The following is a 24,260-nucleotide window of genomic DNA, read 5'->3' on the forward strand; positions in this document are numbered from 1 at the left end:
TGCAGGCAAGGCTGCCCTGTCTCCCTCTTGCCCTTGGTTCCCTCCGTCCCTGGGGTTGACACCATGGGAAAGCCAGCCAGAGGCAGCCAAATGCAGTCATGTCATTTCAGTCTCCAACCCCAAATATGTCACAATGTGGTCCCCTCAAGGGGGACTACTAGGGTCTAAGGCCTGCTTGCGCCACACCCTAGCACCAGGTTCCTGGGCAGAGCTGCTCTGGATTTGGCCCCAGGCAGTCGCATTCCACTCAGTCACAGTGTCCTCTGGGATCAGAGGAAGCTCCCAAAGCCTCCGCTATGTTCCCGGCTGGAGTCAGGGTGGGCCTGGAACCTAGGGAGGAGTGCAGGTGAATAAGGCCAGCCTGTCCCACCTAGGGTGTCAGCATTTTGTTTTTTTTTCTTTTTTGTTTTTATTTTTTTTAATTTTTTTAAATTTTATTTTTAAACTTTACATAATTGTATTAGTTTTGCCAAATATCAAAATGAATCCGCCACAGGTATACATGTGTTCCCCAGCCTGAACCCTCCTCCCTCCTCCCTCCCCATTTGTTACTGACCTTCCTGAGTCGGTACTCCACAAGGGTCTTTCTGCTTTTAGGCTGGGAGAGTCGACTGGGTTGTCGCGAGGTGGGGCGAGATCTCAGGGACAGGCAGAGCGTCTCTGCACACGGCCCGTGGCCGCCATCTTGGATGGAGCCTTGTGGGCGGAGCTTCTGCACACGCCCCACCCCTGTAGCTAAGGTGCAGGTGTAGCCTGTTTTGCATCAGGAACTCTGGACTGAAGATCCGGATACAAGGCCTCTGCTGCCCGCTGCCCGCTGTGAGCCAGAGAGACTAGACTCCGCACAGAGGAAAAGAAAGGTAAGACTTTATTTTATTACCCAGATTCTGTGTTTATTTCCTGTGAATTGTTCATGGGCTTGGCCTGTGATGAGGTCGGAGGAGGAGCATTGCTGGTGGAACTCCAGGAGCTAGGAGCTGAGCGTTTCCTAGCAGCCAGGGGCCTACTGTTGGGAGGTCAGAAATGAGGTTTTTGATGTCCTTTCAGAAATCATGGTGGATGACCATTGTGAGAAGAATCTAGGGGTTTTTTTGTTACCTTTTTTAAAACTTTTTTTTTTCCTTTTTAAATTGAAGTATAATCGATTTACAACGTTGTGTTAATTTCTGGTGTTAACAAAGTGATTTCATGGAGAAAAATCTCCTTTTAAGTATGTTAAACAGTAAATGAGATGTGAATAAGTGGTAGCCACTGCAGACTGCAGACAGCTCTCACCAAAGGTTTTTTTGTTTTTTGTTTTTCCAGTTTTTATTGGAGTATTTGTTGTTTAGTCGCTAAGTCATGTCCGACCCTTCACCACCCCAGGGACTGTAGCCCGCCAGGCTCCTCTGTCCATGGAATTTCCCAGGCAAGAATACTGGAGTGGGTTGCTGTTTCCTTCTCCATTATTGGAGTATAGTTGATTTACAATGTTGAGTTAGTTTCAGGTGTACAGCAAAGTGAAGCAGTTATGTGTATACATGTATCTACTCTTTTTTCAGTCTTTTCCCATATAGGCCATTACAGAGTACTGAGCAGAGTTCTCTGGGCTATATGGTAGGTCCTTGTTACCTATCTATTTTATATATAGTAGTGTGTATGTCAGTCCCAATCTCCCAATTTATCCCTCTCTCCATCCCAGGTAACCAAAGTTTGTTTTCTACATCTGAGACTCTACCCCCAAAGGCTTTAACGTGCAAGGAAAGAGAGATATGAGAGTGTGGAGTTTGGGATAATCCCCCACCCCCCCCAATGAAGATAGAAAGTAAATTGTGTTTATTTGCTGATTAAAATAATCCAGGAAAGGGTCAATTATTTATGCTGGAGAGGGAGCTTATTGCTGGGGGAAAACATTTGAGGATGAAGAAGAGAAAACCTTCATAAATCGTTAGAAAACTTATTCTTAGATAACAGGATCTGTAAATATACTTTGTCATCTCCGAGTGAACCCCTGCAATTAAAAAGTAGTTTTTCATTAAAATGTTATCATTTAAAATGTTGAATTTGACCAAATTGAATGCCTCAGAAGAACTGAGATGGTTTTGAAAAATAACAGTTATGAGGAGGGAGTTGTTCAATCATATAAAGTTTCTGTAATTTTTTATGATGAGGAATACACAAAGTGGCCAGTGGAGCAGAATACAATATCAGGAGTAAGCCTCCCTGGTGGCTCAGGCAGTAAAGAATCTGCTTACTATGCGGGAGACCTGGGTTCAATCTCTGGGGTGGGTAGATCCCCTGGAGAAGGGAATCACGACCCACTCCAGTATTCTTGCCTGGAGAATTCCACCTGTAGAGGAGCCTGGCGGGCTATAGTCCATAGGGCCACAAAGAGTTGGACATGACTGAGTGACTAACTCACTTTCAGGAGTAAGCCTAGAAACATAAATCAGAAGTTAGTATGTGTCAAACTAGTGGAGAAAGCATCCTTCATTAAAAAGTCATCTCACAACTTGTTGACTCATAACTGCTGAGCCATTTGGGGGAGGGAAGATTAGATCATGCTGCCAAATCATATATTAAAATAAATTCCGGGTGCATTAACACTCTTAACAGACCAGACACCATAAAATACTAAAAGAAAGCGTAATGAGCTTCTAAGCATATTTTCAAAGGTAAATAGATATGTAATTAGACCGATGGAGGGATTATGTAAAAATTAAAATCCTCATGGTAAGATCCAAAGATGAAAAACTCTATGTGGTTATGAAAACATGCTTTGGATGAGAATTTAATGAGAAAGGAAAATAATCACAAAATGTCACATTATTGAGCCGTAAACTAAAAGATTGTAGAAGATCTTACAGTCCTTACTTTGCAATAAAAATATTTATACATGCAAAGAGTGGAGGAACAAAGAGTGGAGGAAAAATTAATTAACTGTGTATTTCAAGGCAAAGAAATCACCTATAGTGTCAGTTTTTATTTTTTTAGAGCTTTTCTGTAGTTCTCAATACACATGTCATAAAAATAGGGGGAAAATAGTAGTACTTTTTTCAAGTTTGAGCCACTACTGGCTGTTTTAGGTAGTTTATATTAAATCAAAATCTTAAATATCAAATAGCTTTTTAAGATTATACTTACATTCTACTTGCAAAAAAAAAAATGGGAAAAAATCCTTATAATGTACATCAAGCATTGGGTACTTGTACATATATTTCTTTTCATAGCTGGAATTGAATAGCCTTGCCCTTGAACAAAATACAATTCAGTTCAGTTGCTCAGTCATGTCCAACTCTTTGTGACTCCATGAACCGCAGCACGCCAGGCCTCCCTGCCCATTACCAACTCCCGGAGTCCACCCAAACCCATGTCCATCAAGTCAATGATGCCATCCAACCATCTCATCCTCTGTTGTCCCCTTCTCCTCCTGCCCTCAGTCTTTCCCAGCATCAGGGTCTTTTCCAATGAGTCAGCTCTTCACATCAGGTGGCCAAAGTATTGGAGTTTCAGCCTCATCATCAGTCCTTCCAATGAACACCCAGGACTGATCTCCTTTAGGATAAACTGGTTGGATTTCCTTGCAGTCCAAGGGACTCTCAAGAGTCTTCTCCAACACCACAGTTCAAAAGCATCAATTCTTCGGTGCTCAGCTTTCTTTATAGTCCAACTCTCACATCCATACATGACCACTGGAAAAACCATAGCCTTGATTAGACGGACTTTGTTGGCAAAGTAATGTCTCTGCTTTTTAATATGCTGTCTAGGTTGGTCATAACTTTCCAGGTATTGGATAATGTTGTGTCTGTTCTGCTGGGTGCTTGGGTAGGGAAGGCATTTTTCTTGAAGTGGTACATCTTGTTTCTGTTTCAATGACTGTTTTACCTGTATTCACTATATTCAATACACTGCCTGCAGTAACATATTACCATAAACTTAGTATCTTAAAACAACAGACATTTCTATTCTCACTGATTTGGAAGCTGGAAGTCTGAAATCAATATCTCTGGGCTGAAATCAAGGTGTCAGAAGGGCCACCCTCCCTCAGGGACTTTAAAGAACAATCTGTTTATAATCTCTTCCGGCTGCTGGTGGTTGGTGGTGGTTGTTCCTTGGTTTGTGGAAACATCTCTCCCATCTCTGCTTGTGTCATCACATGCGTTCCCTTCTTCTGTGCTGTAATCTCTTTCTGCTCCACTTTTATAGTGCATTTAGGGCCCACCCCTAAATCCTCTTAATCCAGGATAATCTGGTCATATCAAGATATTTAATAGCATCTGCAAAATATGTTTTCTTCCATGTTGTTGTTGTTCAGTGGCTAAGTCATGTCTGACTCTCTGCAACCCCATGGACGGTGGCGTGCCAGGCTCCACTGTCCTCCACAATCTCCCAGAGTTTGCTCAAATTAATGTCCATTGAGTTGGTGATGCTATCTAACCATCTCATCCTTGGTTGCCCTCCTCCTCCTTTTGCCTTCAGTCATTTCCTGCATCAGGGTCTCTTTCAGGGAGTCAGCTCTTCACATCAGGTGGCCAAAGTACTGGAACTTCAGCTTCAGCTTCAGTCCTTCCAATGAATATTCAGGGTCAATTTCTTTTAGGATTGACTGGTTTGATCTCCTTGCTGTCCAAGGGACTCTCAAGAGTCTTTTTTGCCATATGAGGTGACTTTCCCAGGTTCCAGGGATTAGGGTGGGGTTCTCTTTTCAGGATAGAGGGTAGTGTTCATCAACCCACAGTCACTCAGAGATGTACTCAGTCCTAGGGCAAGACCTTCAGTCTGGGACCAGGAGTAGCTTCCTACTCTAGGCACAAGGATGGTAACTGAGTGAGACCCCCATCTTTCACTGATAGAAGCCAAGGGAGGGGTGTGACAGTCAACAACTCCCAGGAAGCAGTTTCTGGGCAGCTTTCTCCAGGACCATGAACTCTAACTTCCAGCTCCACTGGTGGGTGGTCTAGGCAACTGAAACTCAAGTTGGACTAAAGGAGACAGTGGGGCCTCCTCCATGGTCTCGGACAGAAGGTCATTGGCTCATCAGAGGGTCATTCTCCTGGGGTAGTCATCAGCCTAGAATAAGCAGTGAAGTTAGAAGAAAGCCAAAGTGAAGAAACCTAAATGCAGTGTTTTAAAATCCCTGACAGCAAAAGATCAGAAATAGCTAGGGTTCCATTTGAATGAGGTCAATTTTACCTCATTGGCTGGCAGGAGCCCATGCCTTCTAATATAATCCCATTTGAGAAAGTTGAGGGTGTAGATTTATTGTTTATCTCTCTTTTCTGATGACTTTATGTTTTTTTTTACTTTTTATATAAAAGTGTTTTATTACTTTTAATATAAAATTTTAGTGTCTTAGGCTTGAATCCTGGAACACAAACACTGGATTTTAAGTATTTTAGAAATGAGAGACTGAAACACTTTCTATGTCTACACATCAGCTTTATTAAGAATCAAAAATGATAGGAAACCAGCCTAGAGAAAGACTATGTCTTAGTGAGCAGGAATCTTCAGTTTCTTCCTTCTGTGCTTCATGGGCATGTGTGCACCCAGGGTAGTTGTGACAGTTGACTGCCCATTTGAAGCTAGTGGATCTGCAGAGAGTTGAACAAAGGGACTCCCAGATTTTTATTATCTACCCTGTTGGAATAGCCACACCAGGACCTAGAAATAGCTTGTTACCATGGTGATTTTGCCGCTCAGAACACGATGTCACCCAAGCCTCATGTCTGGGTCTCAAGTCATTAAATACTTGGTGATTCATATTTATGGGACTACAGTTTTCTGTGTCTGTACCACAAGTTACGATATTTCTCTTTGTGCCTGTTTCAGGACTAGGAATTTCTCAAGTATATCGACTGGGGGCTTTCCACATGCAGGTGTGGCCAGGGGTTTACCAGTATCTGATCTCTAGCCTCAAGCTACATCTAACTCCACTCTCATATTTCCTGACTGCTTGTTTGATATTTATGGCTGATGGTTCTGCCATGACTTCAATCTTGATACATTTTTCCCTAACAAGATTATCTATGCATCTCAATATTTCTACATTCATCAAAACTTCCTACTGTTCATTTTGCAACAAGGCTCAATATCTTGGCCTCACATCTGATTATTCTATTTGTTGTCCTTTGTTTCCAAGCAGTTGCCCTTTGCAGTTGTTTGTTTAAAATACCTCCTTCCTTTGACTCCCACTATTTCCTAAAGTTTAGTCTAGAATCTCACAAGGCCTCCAAAAGTAGCATTAACATACTTTGTGCCTCTGTTTTTCCTATTCCCCTAACTAGGGCTGTGTACTCAGGTAGACACATATTTAAGGATACAGAGGAAGATCCCAGACTCCCCAGCTCAGTTGGCTACAAAGGTTATCATCGAGGGTCTATTCCATTGATACTTGTCTGTAAAATCATTTCTGTAATCAACATTAACTTAAAAAGATACGAGGCAACTAGGTATTCTGGCAAGCTCAGCATGAAAAAGTACTCAAATACAAAAAAACTGGATGAATTGAGGGACTGAAAACTTCACCTTACATGGTCTGGGAATGTCATGGTCTGAAAATCACTGATTTCATACTTTGTTCCAACTTCAAAGGCCTCAACACATTTATCAGTCATTTACATTTTACAGTAAATGGATGCCTTAGCTTCTTTGAAGAAGCCAGTCATAATAAGGTGGAGGATAAAAGTAATTAAAAATTACTGTTGGAGAGGAGGAATCATACACCAAAAAAAGAATTCAGAGAAGGAAGGAGTGTAAAAAAACAGGCTTTTCCTTCTTAACTATTTTGAATGCCTATGATAAATTTAAAATACTGTTTCTTGTTCATTCAATAAGGATCTGATGAGAACACAGATACTATGTGTCCATCTCTGTAGTAGAAACTAGACACAGAGAAGCAAGCAAAAGGGACAACTTTTTACTTGCCTATATCCTAGTAAGAGAGAAAAGCAATAGACATGTAAACAAACAAAATTCACAAACAAGTCAATAAAGCGATGCTTGCTATGATGGAATTAAAACAGGGTGCTCTGATAGTGATTGAAAGTGGCTGCCACTCAGATTGGATGGCCAAGGAAGACCTCTTGGTGGAGTTTATCATTGACCTAAGACCCAGATGATAAGAAGATACCAGCCAACAGAAGATTCGAGAGAAAAGTGTTCCAAAGAGAGAGAAGATAGCCTGTAGAGACCCAGCTATAAGAAGCTCATTGTGTTCAAGGAATGGCCAGTGTGACCGGAAGACAGCAAAGAACCATGCAAGATGAAATCTAAGGTGGTCAAGCTTTTCGAAGTTTTGGGGGTGATAGTGGCAGTTTGTATATTATTTTAAAGGAGTTGGGAGCTTCCACTGAAGGGCTTTAAGCACAGGTATAACATGGTATGATTTATACTCTATAGAGATCACTCAGGCTGCTGGGCAGAGGATAAATGGGTTGTGAAGGGAAAGAAGGCACCTCCCGAGCATCTCTCTAAATGAGAGATGATGATGACTTGGCTTGGATTGTGGCAGTAGGATTGGCTTATTATGGTTGAATTTAGGAAAAAATTTGAATTAGGGGTGTCACTGCTTCTGGATTAGATGGATGTTGGTTGAGAGGATGGCTTGGTATCTTGAGCAGCTGGATCACTCATGGCACCATATGGAGATGAGAGATGCCTAGGACAAGTTCTCTTGAGATGTCCATTTGACATCCCAGTGGAAGTTTTAGATCAGCTCTAGGTGGAGTTCAAGTCTAGACATGTCAGTTAGAGCCCTGCCAACTTATTTAACAACAAGAGACTGAGAGACTACACCTGATTTCCTGGGAAGAGAGTGGAAAGAGAGAGATGGAAAAGTGGAGCTCATAATCACTTTAATCTTCTAAAAATACTCTTTTACTGACTGTTTTCCTGCTTTCTTGCTCAATGATTCTATTTTTTTCCCATTTTTTCCATGCTAAATTATTAGCATGTAATTCACTTTAATGTTTAAAGTACTGAACGAAATTTCTATATCCTTTCTAATTACTCCAGTCTACCCTGATCTTTCCATAGTCGAGTTTCTGTACCTTTCTGATTAAGGAAGAATTAACCTTATCCAAAGGGGTGTCTGGCCTTTGTCCTCAACTATTGGAAAGTGATTAATATCCTGCCTCAGGGAAGTATCTTTGTTTGCCTGGGGGCTCTGGCCACTGGACAGTCTTAATAATGTGATTCATGTTGAGGCCTTATGTGGCATCAGTTCTGGCCCCTGGAGGGGCTGGAGACCAAAGGGAGTGACCCCACCTCAGGGAGAAGCTGGGTAGTAAAGGTCAGTCATGTAGGTGGCTTGAGATTGAGTCACAGTAGAAACTCTGGACACCAAAGGCTGAGGTGAGCATGCTAGGTTGGTTGTACACCTGGCATATTATCACACACAGCAACTGGGAGGATTTGACTCCATCCACAAGTGCACAGGGACAGGATAACCAGAAGCTTTGCATTTGGAAATTTCCTGGACTCTACCCTTGGTGTCCCTTCCCTTGGCTGATTTTAATCTGTGTTCTTTCCCTATAATTAACCATAACTGTGAGTATGACAGCTTTCTGTGAGTTATCAGACCTAAGCATGATTTTGAAGAACTGATGAAGAACTGATGCTTTCAAATTGTGGTGCTCAATAAGACTTTTGAGAGTCCCTTGGACCGTGAGGAGATCAACCCAGTCAATCCTAAAGGAAATCAACCTTGAATACTCATTGGAAGGACTGATGCTGAAGCTCCAATACTTTGGCCACCCGATGCAAAGAGCTGACTTGTTGAGAAAGATTGAGGGCAGGAGGAGAAGTGGGTGGCAGAAGTTGAGATGGTTAGATAGTGTCATCGACCCAATGGACATGAATCTGAGTAAACTCTGGGAGGTGGTAAATGGCAGAGGAGCCTGGCATGATGCAGTCCATGGGGTTGCAAAGACTCAGACACAATGTAGTGACTGAACAACAACAAAGCATGATTTTGGAACCCCCCCTTTTATAGACTGAATGTTTTTATCCCTTCCCAATCCATAAGTTGAGATCCTAATCCCCAAAGTGATGGCATTTGGAGGTTGGGCATTTGGAGATGAAGTCATAAGGGTGGAGTCCTCGTGAATGGGATGAGTGCCCTTAGAAAAGGGACCCCAGGGACCACCTCTTCTGCCATATGAGGACACAGTGAGAAGACAGCTGTCAATGAACCAGGAAGTGGGTTCTCACTAAACACTCAATCTGCTGGTGCCTTGACCTTTCAGCCTCCAGAACTGAGAAATAAATGTTTGTGGTTTAAATTTACCCAGTCTGTGGCATTTTTATTATAGCAGCCTGACCTATGATATGCTCTGAATTTGAAGTTGGTGTCCAACTGCATGGTCTGTTTGGTCTGTTTCTTCTAAGTTGGTCATTGGTTCTACTCTTCCCATCTTCATTTTGGTGGCTAATCACATGCTTATTTCCTTGTTATTCAACTTTTTTCTGTTTCTGTGTCCCCCTCAACCAAGAGTGGATCTCCTAGAGAGCTTTTGTATCCTTAACACTTAGCATAATTTGGGGGCTCTTAAGAAGTTCTCAGGGCTTCCCTGGTGGCTCAGCAGTAAAGAATCTACCTGTTAATGCTGGAGACATGAGTTTGATCCCTGAATCAGGACGATTCCCTGGAGATGGGAATGGCAACTCACTCCAGTATTCTTGCCTGGAGAATCCCACGGACAGAGGAGCCTGGCGGGACACAGTCCACGGGGTCACAAAGGGTCATACACAACTTAGTGATTAAACAATGACAACAAGTTCTCAATATATGTGTTCAATTTTATCATTATGTCAAGTCACTAAAAGTTTGGGAATCACAGCAATACCTTAGAATAACCAGCTGAGAACTTACCTTTAACACATCAACTATTCCAATACTTAATAAAGATGGAAACTTCAAAAGTGTTGAATTTTTTCCTGTGTAAATTTTTCTAAAAATGTTTCAGAGCCAAGCATAGATTGTGTGTGCCAAGATTTGGTGAAAAGAACTTTATTGCAAAGTTACCAGCTTTGAGAATTTGGTCCTCATAAAGAGTCTCTATAACCTTCCATGAAACATCAGGAAGGGGCCAGTTTAATAATGACGCTACCTGTGTTCTAGGGCACAACTAATGAGAATCTCTTTAACGGGGAGCGGGGGGGGGGGAGGGATGAAAATCGAGAATTTAAGCTAGATCTCCAGGTATTAATGTATGAATTGTTTTAATGACTTCTTTAGAGTCTGGCTCCTCGTTTTGTCAGAAACTCTTTAAATGGTTGCCAGTTTCATAAAGGGAAGTAGCTATTTTATTTTTCTGAAGGTATTAGAAAGTGTAGAGACAGGGCCACATTTTCTTCGTAACCACGATGACTTTGTGCCAAAGTCTAAAATCCTTACCAGAAACCAGAAGATGGTACACTGGACCCGGGAGGCCTGGATGCTCTGCACAGATCTCTCATGCTGTGCAGGTCATTACTTATTTTTGGGTAGTTATCAAGGGTGAGAGGTCCTGACCCTATCAAACACAGCTAGTTTAATAATGTCCCCTTTGAAAAGCAGTTTAGTTCTCTCAAAATAGATTTTTAAAGACTTTCAATGAAAGGCATCAAAAGAAAGAAAGATATCTTTTAACCATAATTTAGTAATTCTCCAACCTTGATTTTTGGCTTTCCTTGCTGCCTAAGTGGTCATATATTTTATAAGCCTTGCTAATTTGCTGTTAAATTTGCTATTTATATGATCCTAGATGATTTGCTGGACTTCATTGAACAGAAAAGAATTTTATTAGCAGCCAGTGCTCTAAGAGAGGTTTTTTTTTTCTTTTTTTTTTCACACCATCAAGGCCACTTTCTCAACTTATTGACAGCTTTATGAGTGTAGCTGGATAAAGAACAGTTTCCTGTGTCCAAAGCGGTCTTGCATTCCATGGGGCAAAAGCTCGGACTTTTAATTAGGATGTAAGAGCCTTCTTTTCTCTCCCCGCATTCTCTGGGGGCATGGAGCAGTTACACTTGCATTTAGATAGTTAATCACTTTTCCAGACTTCAGTCCACTGAAATTAGGGAGGTCTTCAGGGCCCATGTTTACCTGGATCTGGGCCAGCCCAAGATGGTATTTATTTCTGCACATCTGCAGTTTGTATATGTGCACACATGGTTTTGCCTTTCTAATTAATTGAAGGTATTTTGCCTACTGCAAAAATTGTCAAATGAGTTCTGTTTAGAATCTTCTCTGAGCAAGCCCTCTATTGGGTATTTTTCACAAGAGAATGAAATATGCCGTAGACTTTTCCTGGATGTGTTTCGTCTCTGCATCAAGTACCTGGCAAATTCTCCTCATTCCTTTCTCTCTTTTGTCCTGACCTCAGTATCCAGCAGATTTATAGGAGTTTTAAGGTTTTATGTTCCTGTTAAAATTTTCCTTATTGTTATAATCCTATCCAGCAAATTCTCTTTTCAACATGGTGTTAAGGCTTTGATTATGAAAATGGGACACCAAAGAGTGAACGAATATTTGGGGGCTCACAGTGGTAGCCGGGTTGATATATTTTGCTAGTATTTGATGTCTTTTGAAGAAAGCGTTTGCTTTCAGAATATTCCAGCTGGCTATCTTTGGTCCCTTGCTCCGTCTTCACAGATACACACTGTCAGCAGTCACTGTGAATGGACTTCTGCCAAGGGTGTGGAGAAACTTGGTCTCCAGGGTCTTGCTTGGTGGTGTGACTCCAATAACAGCAATACCAGGACCACCTGAAACCTATTCACTTATTAAAGTAACCGGCAGGCTGTGGATAGGAAGATGCTCTTCAGGGGATTTTTCTGAATTGCACCCCCCTCCCCCGGCTTTTTTTTTTAATTTTGTAACCATGTCAAGAAGACCTATTTCTTCTTTTTTTAACCACAGGCTCTTTTTATTTAATTTTACTTGTTGTTAGTTGTGCAGGGTCTTCGTTGGTGTCCGTGGGATTTCCTCTCGTTGCGCTGAGCAGGGACTGCTCTCCAGTTGCGCTGTGCAGCCTGCTCATTGCAGTCTTTTCTTGTTGTGGAGTGCAGGTTTCAGTAGTTACGCATGTGGGCTCAGTGGTTGTGGGTCCCTGGCTCTAGGGCACAGTTGCCATAGTTGGCGGCACATGGGCTTAGCTGCTCCGCATCATATGGGATCTTCCCAGACCAGGGATTGAACCTGTGTCTCCTCTGTTGGCAGGAGGATTCTTTACCACTGAGCCCCCAGGGAGGCCCAAGAAGAAAGTTAAGAGTTTTGTTTTATTCAGCAGGAGTTCTTAGAACTTTAAGCCCAGGAGGCAGCAACTCAGGTAGCCCTGAGAAATTGCTCTGAGGAGGTGGGGGAAGAGGTCAGGTTATATAGAAGTTTGCTGCAAGGGGCAGGTAGTCTGAATATCAAAAGATTACCGTTAATTAAGGAAAACCAGATATATCAAAGCATTTAGTCCTCTTCCGTATATGGGAAAATGCAAGCCTCTGGGTTTATTGAAATCACTTCTTTCATATGCATCTCAGCTATTTGGGGCCAGCATCCTGTGTTTTTATACCCCCTCCCCACCCCCACCTGTCTGTAAAGAGTGTCTGTAGGCACTGTAGCTTGCCAGCAGGTTCTTCTTGAATTCCCTTAGGACTCACCGGCTTACGCGTGGAGGGCCAGAATCTCAGATAGCTGTGACATCCTTGTTTATCGATATGGCAGGAGTTATTCCATTTCACAGTTTCATAAAAAGACCTATTTCTTGACTCAAAAATGAACATAAGCAAACAAAAAAGTATAGATTTTGATCCATGGCTTAGAAATCTGGCAGCTTAGCAATGCTGTTGGTAAACTTCAACCAAATCTCATTGTTTGGGACTGCAACATCGAGGGCTATTGTAATAATCTCAAATTCTAGGTCTGCCTGCATCCATTGGTAAGTTTCCCCATTCTTTTTAATTTCCATCTTGTCCTTGAGGAACTCATACACATATCAGCATTTGCAAACATCTACACAATCTACGAACTGTGAAGAACTGACTCATTTGAAAAGCCCCTGATGCTGGGAAAGATTGAAGGTGAGAGAAGGGGATGACAGAGGATGACATGGTTGCATGGCATCATCAACTCAATGGACATGAGTTTAAGTAAACTCTGGGAGTTGGTGATGGACAGGGAGACCTGGTGTGCTGCAGTCCATGGGGTTGCAAGGAGTCAGACGTGACTGAGCGGCTGAATTGACTGACTTGACACAATTTACACCTAGCAACCTAACCCTGATAAATCCTGAATGTGCTGCCCTGTGAGCCATTTGCTTAGAACATGCTGACAACTTCCTTGAAGTCATAACCAAGTTACAAAATGCATTAAGCACCCAGGACCCATTCCAATCTGGGGCTTTGCCGTGTCAATCATTTGCATTGTTTCCAGAATATCAGTACTTGCAGCTGATGGCAGCTAGTGCTAAAATGTCATCTCTTTTTTCCTTAACAGATTGCAGTGAAAATCAGTTCTCTTTGAACTTGTGCAAAATGAGCATTTATGTTATGGGCTACTTTCTACTAGTAATTCCGTAGCCTGAATTACGTAGACAGTAGTTCTAGCGTAGTAATTCTAGCATCTCTGGGCAAACCTATCCTGCTGCTCTATTCTTGCTTAAATCAATAGAATAGTAAAATTGAGTTTTAATAACTTCCCTTTCCATCTGGTGATTCTGGCAACTATGTTTCTTTTCCTAGTCTAGACAGTCACTCTGCTTGCCCATTTTTAGCAAGTGGTCTCCTGATGTTCCTTTTGCTGCTCAAGATTTCTTTCTTTCTTTCTTTCTTTTTTTTTTTTTTACAAATCAGTGATCCTGATCTAGAGATTCTGTGCAAAGTAAGTCAGCCTGGGAGCTGGGCAGCCTCTATTCAGCTCTTACCCCTGGGCCTCCCTGGTGGTTCAGACAGTAAAAAATCTGCCTGCAGTACAGGAGACTTGGGTTTGATCCTTGGGTTGGGAAGATCTTTTGGAGAAGGGGAGGGCAACCCACTCCAGTATTCTTGCCTGGAGAATTTTCTAGATGGGGGAGCCAGGTGAGCTACAGTCCCTGGGGTCACAGAGTCAGCGACTAACACTTGCTAGCTCTGAGAACTTGGCTATATCATTTCACCTCTCTGAATCTTTGCTCATCCAATGAACAGGACCAAATGCCCCCCTGAGGGGCTTCCCAGTTGTTTGATTTTGCTGTATCCAAAAGGCAGCTTTATCTAAGGACATTCTCAGTGCAGAAATAGGCCTCAAGGAGCAAAATATGTAGTCTCATTTCAATGCTTCCCTTTCCACCTTTTAGCTGACAGTACCTAGGAGATTGCGGTACCGATTCAGTGCATGTGATGTATAGAATATTTCAGAAAATATGTCTTAAACTTTCATCTATGCATTTTAGCTCAGATCTTGAGTGCTGTGATCTTCATTATCAAACAGGGTATGGTTTTCTTTCTTCCTTCTCTCCTCCCCTTTTGTTCTCCCTCCCTTATCCTGTGGCAGGACAAACAGGAGACAAAGCTCCTTCAGAAAGATGTCCCTTGACCCATTGTCCACTGCCCACACTCATACACTCAGCCGTGTTCTCCAACTGATCTGCATGCCCTATGGATAAACGGACAGGCAAGGCCAATGGATTTTCCTAAAGGCTCCAGAGTGAATGATAGAATCAAACAGGAAACTTGAATGTATTCAATAGATGAGAGTGTGCTTCTTACGGGCTTCCCAGTGGTTCTGGTGGTAAAGAACCCTCTTGCTGATGTAAGAGATGGGGGTTCGATCCCTGGGTCAGGAAGATCCCCTGGAGGAGGGGATGGTGACCCACTCCAGTATTCTTGCCTGGAGAATCCCATTGACAGAGAAGTCTGGTGGGCTACAGTCTATGGGGTCACAAAAGAGTTGGACATGACTGAAGTGACTGAGCATGCAGACATGCATTGCTACTTATGTGGGTCCATTTGTCCCATATTTTCTTCTCTTTGAGGTTTTATATTAACCACACCCACTTTTAGTTAAGAAATAAGTAATTTTCTTGAGATGCTACCTAAGTTTTCTTATTTTTTATAATGATGTTTAATTCCTTCCATCCTCCCTTCTTTTCACTTTTTCTTTTTCACACTTCTCTTCCTTCCTCCCTCCCTCCCTGTTTCTTTTCTTTTTCTCCCTTCCTATGCATAAGCTCTTCTCTCCTTCAGTTTATCACTTGAAGCTTTGGCATTTCTTCTTGTTTAAATTAATTAATTTATTTTAATTCAGTTCAGTTCAGTTCAGTCACTCAGTTGTGTCCGACTCTTTGCAACCCCATGAATCGCAGCACGCCAGGCCTCCCTGTCCATCACCAACTCCCGGAGTTCACTCAAACTCATATCCATGGAGTCAGTGATGCCATCCAGCCATCTCATCCTCTGTCGTCCCCTTATTTTCCTGCCCCCAATCCCTCCCAGCATCAGGGTCTTTTCCAATGAGTTAACTCTTTGCATGAGGTGGCCAGAGTACTGGAGTTTCAGCCTCAGCATCAGTCCTTTCAATGAACACGCAGGACTGGTCTCCTTGAGGATGGACTGGTTGGATCTCCTTGCACTCCAAGGGACTCACAAGAGTCTTCTCCAACACCACAGTTCAAAAGCAGCAATTCTTCAGCGCTCAGCTTTCTTCACAGTCCAACTCTCACATCCATACATGACCCCTGGAAAAACCATAGCCTTGACTAGATGGACCTTTGTTGGCAAAGTAATGTCTGCTTTTGAATATGCTATCTAGGTTGGTCATAACTTTCCTTCCAAAGAGTAAGAGTCTTTTAATTTCATGGCTGCAATTACCACCTGCTGTGATTTTGGAGCCACCCAAAATAAAGTCTGACACTGTTTCCACTGTTTCCCCATCTATTTCCCATGAAGTGATGGGACCAGATGCCATGGTCTTCATTTTCTGAATGTTGAGCTTTAAGCCAACTTTTTCACTTTCCTGTTTCACTTTATTTTAATTGGAGGATAATTATTTTACAATATTGTGGTGGTTTTTGCCATACATTGACATGAATCAACCAAGGATATACATGTGTCCCCCTGTCTTGAACCCCCCTCCCACCTCCCTCCCCATCCCATCCCTCTGGGTTGTCCCAGTACACTGGCTTTGAGTGCCCTGTTTCATGAATTGAACTTGGACTGATCATCTATTTCACATATGGTAATATACATGTTTCAATGCTATCCTCTCAATTCATCCCACCCTCGCCTTCTCCCACAGAGTCCAAAAGTCTATTCTTTATATCTGTGTCTCTTTTGTTGTCTTGCATATAGGGTCATTGTTACTATCTTTCTAAATTTCATATATATATTTTAATATACTGTATTGCTGTTTTTCTTTCTGACTTACTTCACTCTGTATAATAGGCTCCAGTTTCATCCACCTCATTAGAACTGATTCAAATGTGTTCTTTTTAACAGCTGAGTAATATTCCTTTCTGTATATATACAAAAGCTTCCTTATCCATTCATCTGCTGATGGACATCTAGGTTGCTTCTATTTCCTGGCTATTGTAAACAGTGCTGCGATGAACACTGGGGTACAAGTGTCTCTTTCAGTTCTGGTTTCCTCGGTGTGTATGCCCAGCAGTGGGATTGCTGGGTCATATGGCAATTCTATTTCCAGTTTTTTAAGGAATCTCCACACAGTTCTCCATAGTGGTTGTACTAGTTTGCATTCCCACCAACAGTGTAAGATGGTTCCCTTTTCTCCACACCCTCTTCAGCATTTACTGTTGGTAGACTTTTTGATAGCAGCCATTCTGACTGGCGTGAGATGGTACCTCATTGTGGTTTTGATTTGCATTTCTCTGATAATGAGTGATATTGAGCATCTTTTCATGTGTTTGTTAGCCATCTGTATGTCTTCTTTGGAGAAATGTCTGTTTAGTTCTTTGGCTCATTTTTTGGTTGGGTAGTTTATTTTTCTGAAATTGAGCTGCAGGAGTTGCTTGTATATTTTTGGGATTAATTCTTTGTCAGTTGCTTCGTTTGCTATTATTTTCTCCCATTCCTATGGCTGTCTTTTCACCTTGCTTATATTTTCCTTTGTTGTACAAAAGCTTTTAAGTTTAATTAGATCCCATTTGTTTATTTTTGCTTTTATTTCCATTACTCTGGGAGGTGGGTCATACAGGATCTTGCTGTGATTTATGTCAGAGAGTGTTTTGCCTATGTTTTCCTCTAGCAGTTTTATAGTTTCTGGTGTTACATTTAGATCTTTAATCCATTTTGAGTTTATTTTTGTGTATGGTGTTAGAAAGTGTTCTAATTTCATTTTTTTACAGGTGAGTGACCAGTTTTCCCAGCACCACTTGTTAAAAAGATTGTCTTTTCCCCATTATATATTTTTGCCCCCTTTGTCAAAGATAAGGTGTCCATAGGTGTGTGGATTTATCTCTGGGCTTTCTATTTTGTTCCATTGATCTATATTTCTGTCTTTGTGCCCGTACCATACTATCTTGGTGACTGTAGCTTTGTAGTATAGTCTGAAGTCAGGCAGATTGATTCCTCAAGTTCCATTCTTCTTTCTCAAGGTTGCTGTGGGTATTCAAGGTTTTTTGTATTTCCATACAAATGACGAAATTATCTGTTACTAGTTCTGTGAAAAATACCGTTGGTGGCTTGATAGGGATTGCATTGAATCTATAGATTGCTTTGGGTGGTATACTCATTTTCAATATATTGATTCCTCTGATTCATGAATGTGGTATATTTTTCCATCTATTTGTGTCATCTTTGATTTCTTTCATCAATGTTTATTGTTTTCTATATATAGGTCTTCTGTTTCTTTAGGTAGATTTATTCCTAAGTATTTTATTCTTTTCATCACAATGGTGAATGGGATCATTCCCTTAATTTCTCATTCTGTTTTCTCAGTTAGTGTATAGGCATGCAAGGGATATCCCTTGTGTATTAATTAATGTGTATTAATTTTATATCCTGAAACTTTGCTATATTCATTGACTAGCTTCTAGTAGTGTTCTGGTGGTGTCTTTAGGGTTTTCTATGTAGAGGATCATGTCATCTGCAAACAGTGAGAGTTTTACTTCTTCTTTTTGAATCTGGATTCCTTTTATTTCTTTTTCTTTTCTTATTGCTGTGGCTAAAACTTCCAAAACTATGTTGAATGGTGAGGGTGAGAGTGGGAAATGCTTTCAATTTTTCGCCATTGAGGATAATGTTTGCTATGAGTTTATCACATATGGCTTTTATTATGTTGAGGTATGTTCCTTCTATGCCTGCTTTCTGGAGAGTTTTTTTAACCATAAATGGGTGTTGCATTTTGTCAAAAGCCTTCTCTGCATCGATTAAGATAATCATATGGCTTTTATCTTTCAGTTCGTTAATGTGGTGTATCACATTAATTGGTTTGTGAATATTGAAGAATCCTTGCATCCCTGAGGTAAAGCCCACTTGGTCATGATGTATGATCTTTTTAATATGCTGTTGGATTCTGTTTGCTAGAATTTTGTTGAGAATTTTTGCCTCTATGTTCATCAGTGGTATTTGGCATTTCTATTCATTAGTGTGTTATTTACCCAGGCGTTTCTTTAAGAATTTCTTTACAATGTGGGAGACCTGGGTTTGATCCCTGGGTCGGGAATATCCCCTGGAGAAGGAAACGGCAACCCACTCCAGTATTCTTGCCTGGAGAATCCCATGGACAGAGGAGCCTGGTGGGCTACAGTCCATGGGGTCGCAAAGAGTTGGACATGACTGAGTGACTTCACTTTTTCTTTAAGAATAGAACATTGGTGGGGGGCAGGGAGGGGCGAGGTGGTGGTAGAGAGTATAGTAAAATCACAACTACTTGGCTCACTAGTTATTCAGGCTATTTATCTTCAAGTCCTGTTCAGAAACTCCTCCTGAAATGAACCTTGTTTAGTTCTACTTCATCTTACACTATCTTTTCACACCCACAGTCCTGTACTTCATTCATCCCATAAGTATTTACGGAGCACCTACTGTATGCTAGATACCAACACTGAGATAGTTCTGAGCTCTGCTCCTACGGAGTTTGGAATCTACTGAGGAAAACATGAAAATCAAAGTGAAAACAAATATAATGTTGATGAATGTGATAAATGATTGACACCTGAGAGAAATGTGTTATGGGGAAGAACCCAGAGGAAGGTACTGCATATAGACAGGTTAATTGGGGAAGGTCCTCATAGCTCAGTTGGTAAAGAATCTACCTGCGATGCAGGAGACCCCAGTTTGATTCCTGGGTCGGAAAGACCCTCTGGAGAAGAAATAAGCTACCCACTCTAGCATTCTTGAGCTTCCCTTGTGGCTCAGCTGGTAAAGAATCTGCCTACAATGTGGGAGTCCTGGGTTTGATCCCTGGGTTGGGAAGATTCCCTGGAGAAGGGAAAGGCTACCCACTCCAGTATTCTGGCCTGGAGAATTCCATGGACTAAGTCCATGGGGTCACAAAGAGTTGGACACAATTGAGCAACTTTCACTTCACTTCACTGCACTTCCATGAAGACACAAGGATGAGGGAGGGAAAGCCAAGCTGAGCAGGTCGCATTCACAACCAGGTGCCAGGCTCCAAAGATGTGCTTTGATGATGATGTTCAGATGCTAAGTAGTGTCCAAATCTTTTTATTTTTTAACTTTACAATATTGTATTGGTTTAACCATATATCAAAATGAATCCGCCACAGGTATACCTGTGTTCCCCATCCTGAACCCTCCTCCCTCTTTGAGATCCAATGGATTGCAACATGCCAGCCTCCCCTATCCTTCACTATCTCCTGAAGTTTGCTCAAATTCATGTCCAATGAGTTGATGATGCCATTCAACCATCTCATCCTCTGTTGCTCCCTTCTCCTCCTGCCCTCAATCTTTCGCAGTATCAGAGTCTTTTCCAGTGAGTGGGCTCTTAGCATCAGTGGCCAAAGTATTGGAGCTTCAGCTTCAGCATCAGTCCTTCTATTGAATATTCAGGACTGATTTCCTTTAGGATGGACTGGTTGGATCTTCTTGCAGTCCAAGGGACTCTTTAGAGTTTTCTTCAGCATCACAGTTCAAAAGTATCAATTCTTTGGTGCTCAGCCTTCTTTATGAACCAACTCTCACATCTGTACATGATTACTAGAAAAATCATAGCTCGTTATATAGAGTCTATTTAAGATGAAGACATTTCACTTAATAAAAACAAAAATACTGAACAGATAACCTTTTTTAAAAACTTCTTAATTTTATATTGGAGTAGAGTTGACTTACAATGCTGTGATAGTTTCAGGTGTACAGAAACTGATTCAGTTATACGTCTGTCCATTCTTTTACAAATTATCTTCCCATTTTGGTTGTTATTACATAATACTGAGCAGTTTCCTGCACTATACTTCCCTGGTGGCTCAGCTGGTAAAGAATCCGCCTGCAATGAGGGAGACCTGGGTTCAGTCCCTGGGTTGGGAAGCTCCCCTGGAGAAGGGAAAGGTTACCCACTCCAGTATTCTGGTCTAGAGAATTCCATGGACTGTATAGTCCATGGGGTCGCAAAGAGTCAGACACAACTGAGCAACTTTCACTTCACTCCCTGTGCTATACAGTAGGTCGTTGTCAGTTATCTATTTTAAATATAGCAGCGTGTACATGTCAGTCACAAACTCTCAACTTTCCACCCCCAGTCTTTCCCCTATCCCTGATAATCAAAAGTTTGTTCTATAATGGGGGAGGTTCTCTTTTTAAGAAAAAAAAAAAGAATTAAAAAATACAAAATTAGATATAAAAGTGAATATGTGTTTAGAATGAGAGAAAGCACAACAAATTATACATTTTAAAATGCTGAGAAAAATAATGAAAACTGGGAAAATAACATATTTTATTAATTTACTGCCAACATACTTCTATAAAAGATTTCCCCTGATGTTAGCAGAATTCAACCTTTGGTTCACCTCTTCACATGACAGTAATTTTGTTATATCACCTCCTATTGACAGAATAGAAAGATAATTTAGTTTATCCTCCAGCGTGGTTAATGGAAACTTTATTTATTATTAAGAGTTTAAAAGTTTCTTTCATCTTTACAATTTACTGGTGGTCTTATATAGGTTTCTAGGTTTGTTTATCAAATCTAAGAAGACCTTTCAAGGTTATGTCATGTATTATGAGCCATATGATTTTGACATGGCATATCAGATTTTCTTGTGTGGTTACTAATATAAATACTCTTTGAATGGATGACTAATTATTCAGCGTTTCTTTGATGGCTTTATGTCATGATGCTAGAACAGTGGGCACAGAGATGGTAGTAGTATTGATATTTCTGGAAGTCATTCTTATTTGGGAGCCATAAATAACAACTTACCTCTATGTGGAAGTGACTACAAACCATGTACATGTATCTAACTAAACTGCAAGTGTAATCCCAGCTTAACTTCTCCTTGGCTCAATGCCCAGATCCACCTGAAACAAAAGGAAGTGTGATGGAGGAGAAGTGGGGCAGAGTGTCAACAGTCTTAACCAACTGTGGTTACAGCACCTTACTTTTGCAAAATTTTACAAAGCACATGGCCAATGGGCATGCTACCAGGGCTCTTTGCAAATCTTGGCAGAGGCTGGTGCAAATGAGGGACCACAAAACACATCTTATCAGCCTCAGAGGACATCTGCTGCAAGATGGTCAAGGTGAAGACGGGCTGAAGGGATCCTGCCTGGAGACACAGACACCTCAGTGGGGCTCTGACCTAAGATGGGTCCCTGAGAATGAAAACAAAGGCATATCTGATTTTTATATCTCTTTTTTAATTAAAATATTTTTATTGAAGTATAGTAGATATACAATGTTCTGTTTCAGGTGTATAGCATAGCAATTCAGATATATATTAATAATATATAGTTAATCATTAATATATTTGTTGATAATATAATTAATTATTAATACAGTATGTTAATTGATAATTATTAATTGTTGCTGTTTAGTCACTAAGTCCTGTCACCTTCTTTGTGACCCCATGGACTGTAGCCCTCCAGGCTCCTCTGTCCATGGAATTCTCAAGGGAGGAATACTGGAGAGGATGGCCATTTCCTTCTCCAGGGAATCTTCCTGACTCAGTGATCAAATGCAAATCGCTTGCATTGACAGGTGGGTTCTTTACTACTGAGCTACCAGGGAAGCCCAATAATTGTTAATTAGTATATTAATTATTAATTAATATATCAATTATTATATTAGACACATATATATAATTCTTTTTCAGATTCTTTTCCCTTATAGGTTATTACAAGATGTTGAGTATAGTTCTCTGTGCTATTTATAGTAGGTCCTTGTTGGTTATCTATTTTTTGTATTGTACTAAGGAGTTTGGAATTAACATATATACAGTACTTTATAGCTCTCCTTTAAGGGGGAACATAATTGATAGGTTTTGGTGATTTCCATTTAGGGGAGGGGGGAAAGTAGGAAAGATGGATCGTTCAACTTTCTGACTTGAGTAACTGGAGGAGATTGTCATTGAGATGGAAATCTATCTCTTGATTAGGAGATAGACTTGTGAATGTGATTGAGTTGAGAAGGGCCCAGTGATAACTGAGTTGGCAACAGTGGTTGGAAGAGAAACCTGGGAGATGGTGGGGTAGTGATGGGATTGGGAGGTTGGTGGTGCTGACCATCAGTGGAATGTTGGAGCTGGAGCCAGGCAGTGGCCACTGCTGCAGCCAGAACAGCCCCCGAGTAGGGTCAAAAACCAGGTTAACGACCTTGGCAGGTCACTGCAAGCTTGGCTTGAACCAAACCCTTCTCTTCCATGTGTACCGGCTTAGGTGCTTCACTCACAGTTTTCACCAAGCCTTCCATTCAGCTTAATTTGGCATGTTTTGTGGTAAAAGTTCCTGGGCCAAACTTTATAGGTCTTTAGTAGAATAGCTCTCTCAGTTCACAACCAAGTAACAAATCAGGACTTCTCCCCTGACCCCAACACACTTACATAAGTTGTTGTTTTAGTCGCTGAGTTGTGTCCAACACTTGTAGGACTCCATAGACTGTAGCCTACCAGACTCCTCTGTCCATGGGATTTCCTGGACAAGAAATGTAGTGGGTTGCCATTTCCTTCTCCAGGGGATGGTCTTGATCCAGGGATTGAACCTGCATCTTCTGCACTGGAAGGCAGATTCTTTACTGCTGAGCCACCAGGGAAGTCCGTATATAAGTCCTAGCTGTTTCTTTTCATTATCTTTCTTCTGGTCATTTTTGTTAACCTTTTCTTCCTTACTCATACTTTTTTTTATTCCAATTTTATTTCTATAATCATTTAAAATATTCTTATTTATATCTAATAAAAACAACCTCTGAAATAATTTTAAAAAATAATTTGCATTAAATAGAATTTATTTTAACCACATCTTGAATTTGAAAATATTTTATAATGCAATCATAATTTTTTGTTTATGTTATTTTCTTCCAGTTTTACTGAGGTATATTTGACATACAATGCTGTATATGTTTAAGGTGTACAGCCTAATAATTTGACATACATACATTTTGTAAAGTGATCACAATAGGTTTAGCTACTATTGTCATCTCACATAGTTACCATTTTTTTTTCTTATGATGAGAGCTTTTAGGATTTACTCTCCTAGCAATTTTCAAATGTACCATGTGGCATGGTCAGCCATAGTCATCATATTGTCCACTACATCCCCTGCTGCTGCTGCTGCTGCTAAGTCGCTTCAATCGTGTCTGACTCTGTGAGACCCCATAGACAGCAGCCCACCAGGCTCCCCCGTCCCTGGGATTCTCAAGGCAAGAACACTGTAGTGGGTTGCCATTTCCTTCTCCAATGCATGAAAGTGAAAAGTGAAAGTGAAGTCGCTCAGTCGTGTCCGGCTCCTAGCGACCCCATGGACTATAGCCTACCAGGCTCCTCCATCCATGGGATTTTCCAGGCAAGAGTACTGGAGTGGGGTGCCATTGCCTTCTCCGATTACATCCCCAGTAGTTGTTTATCTTACAATTGGAAATTTGTCCTTTGTGGCCGCCTTCATCCAACTCTCCTATCTGAAGTCCTTTCAGATATAATTCTATTCTTTATTATATTGACTTATTCTCACTCATGGTATCTTTTTCTTTGTATGGTTTGTCATTATATATTATTTTGTTTTTTATTCTGGACAATATTGTAAAGTAATTAACCTCCAATTAAAATAAATAAATTTATATTTAAAAAAAAGAAAATTTATCAGTAGGACAGTGAGAATTCTTTGAGGTCTAAGTTAAAGACAATATCTTTGAAAAAAATTGC

The 24,260-nt window shown here is 41.0% G+C and overlaps 1 long non-coding RNA gene across 2 annotated transcripts in view; it reads left to right on the forward strand.

The window, feature by feature from the left end:
• Positions 1-200: 200 nt before the first annotated feature.
• The window catches only part of LOC139177548 (uncharacterized), a 42,402-nt gene continuing 18,342 nt past the window's right edge, over positions 201-24,260 (forward strand). For both annotated transcript variants that reach the window (XR_011561996.1, XR_011561997.1), the window contains exon 1: positions 201-860. This is a non-coding gene — a long non-coding RNA (uncharacterized lncRNA). The remainder of the gene's footprint in view (positions 861-24,260) is intronic.

Source organism: Bos indicus, chromosome 19 (genome assembly GCF_029378745.1).
Source record: "Bos indicus isolate NIAB-ARS_2022 breed Sahiwal x Tharparkar chromosome 19, NIAB-ARS_B.indTharparkar_mat_pri_1.0, whole genome shotgun sequence".
NCBI classification, from domain to species: domain Eukaryota; kingdom Metazoa; phylum Chordata; class Mammalia; order Artiodactyla; family Bovidae; genus Bos; species Bos indicus.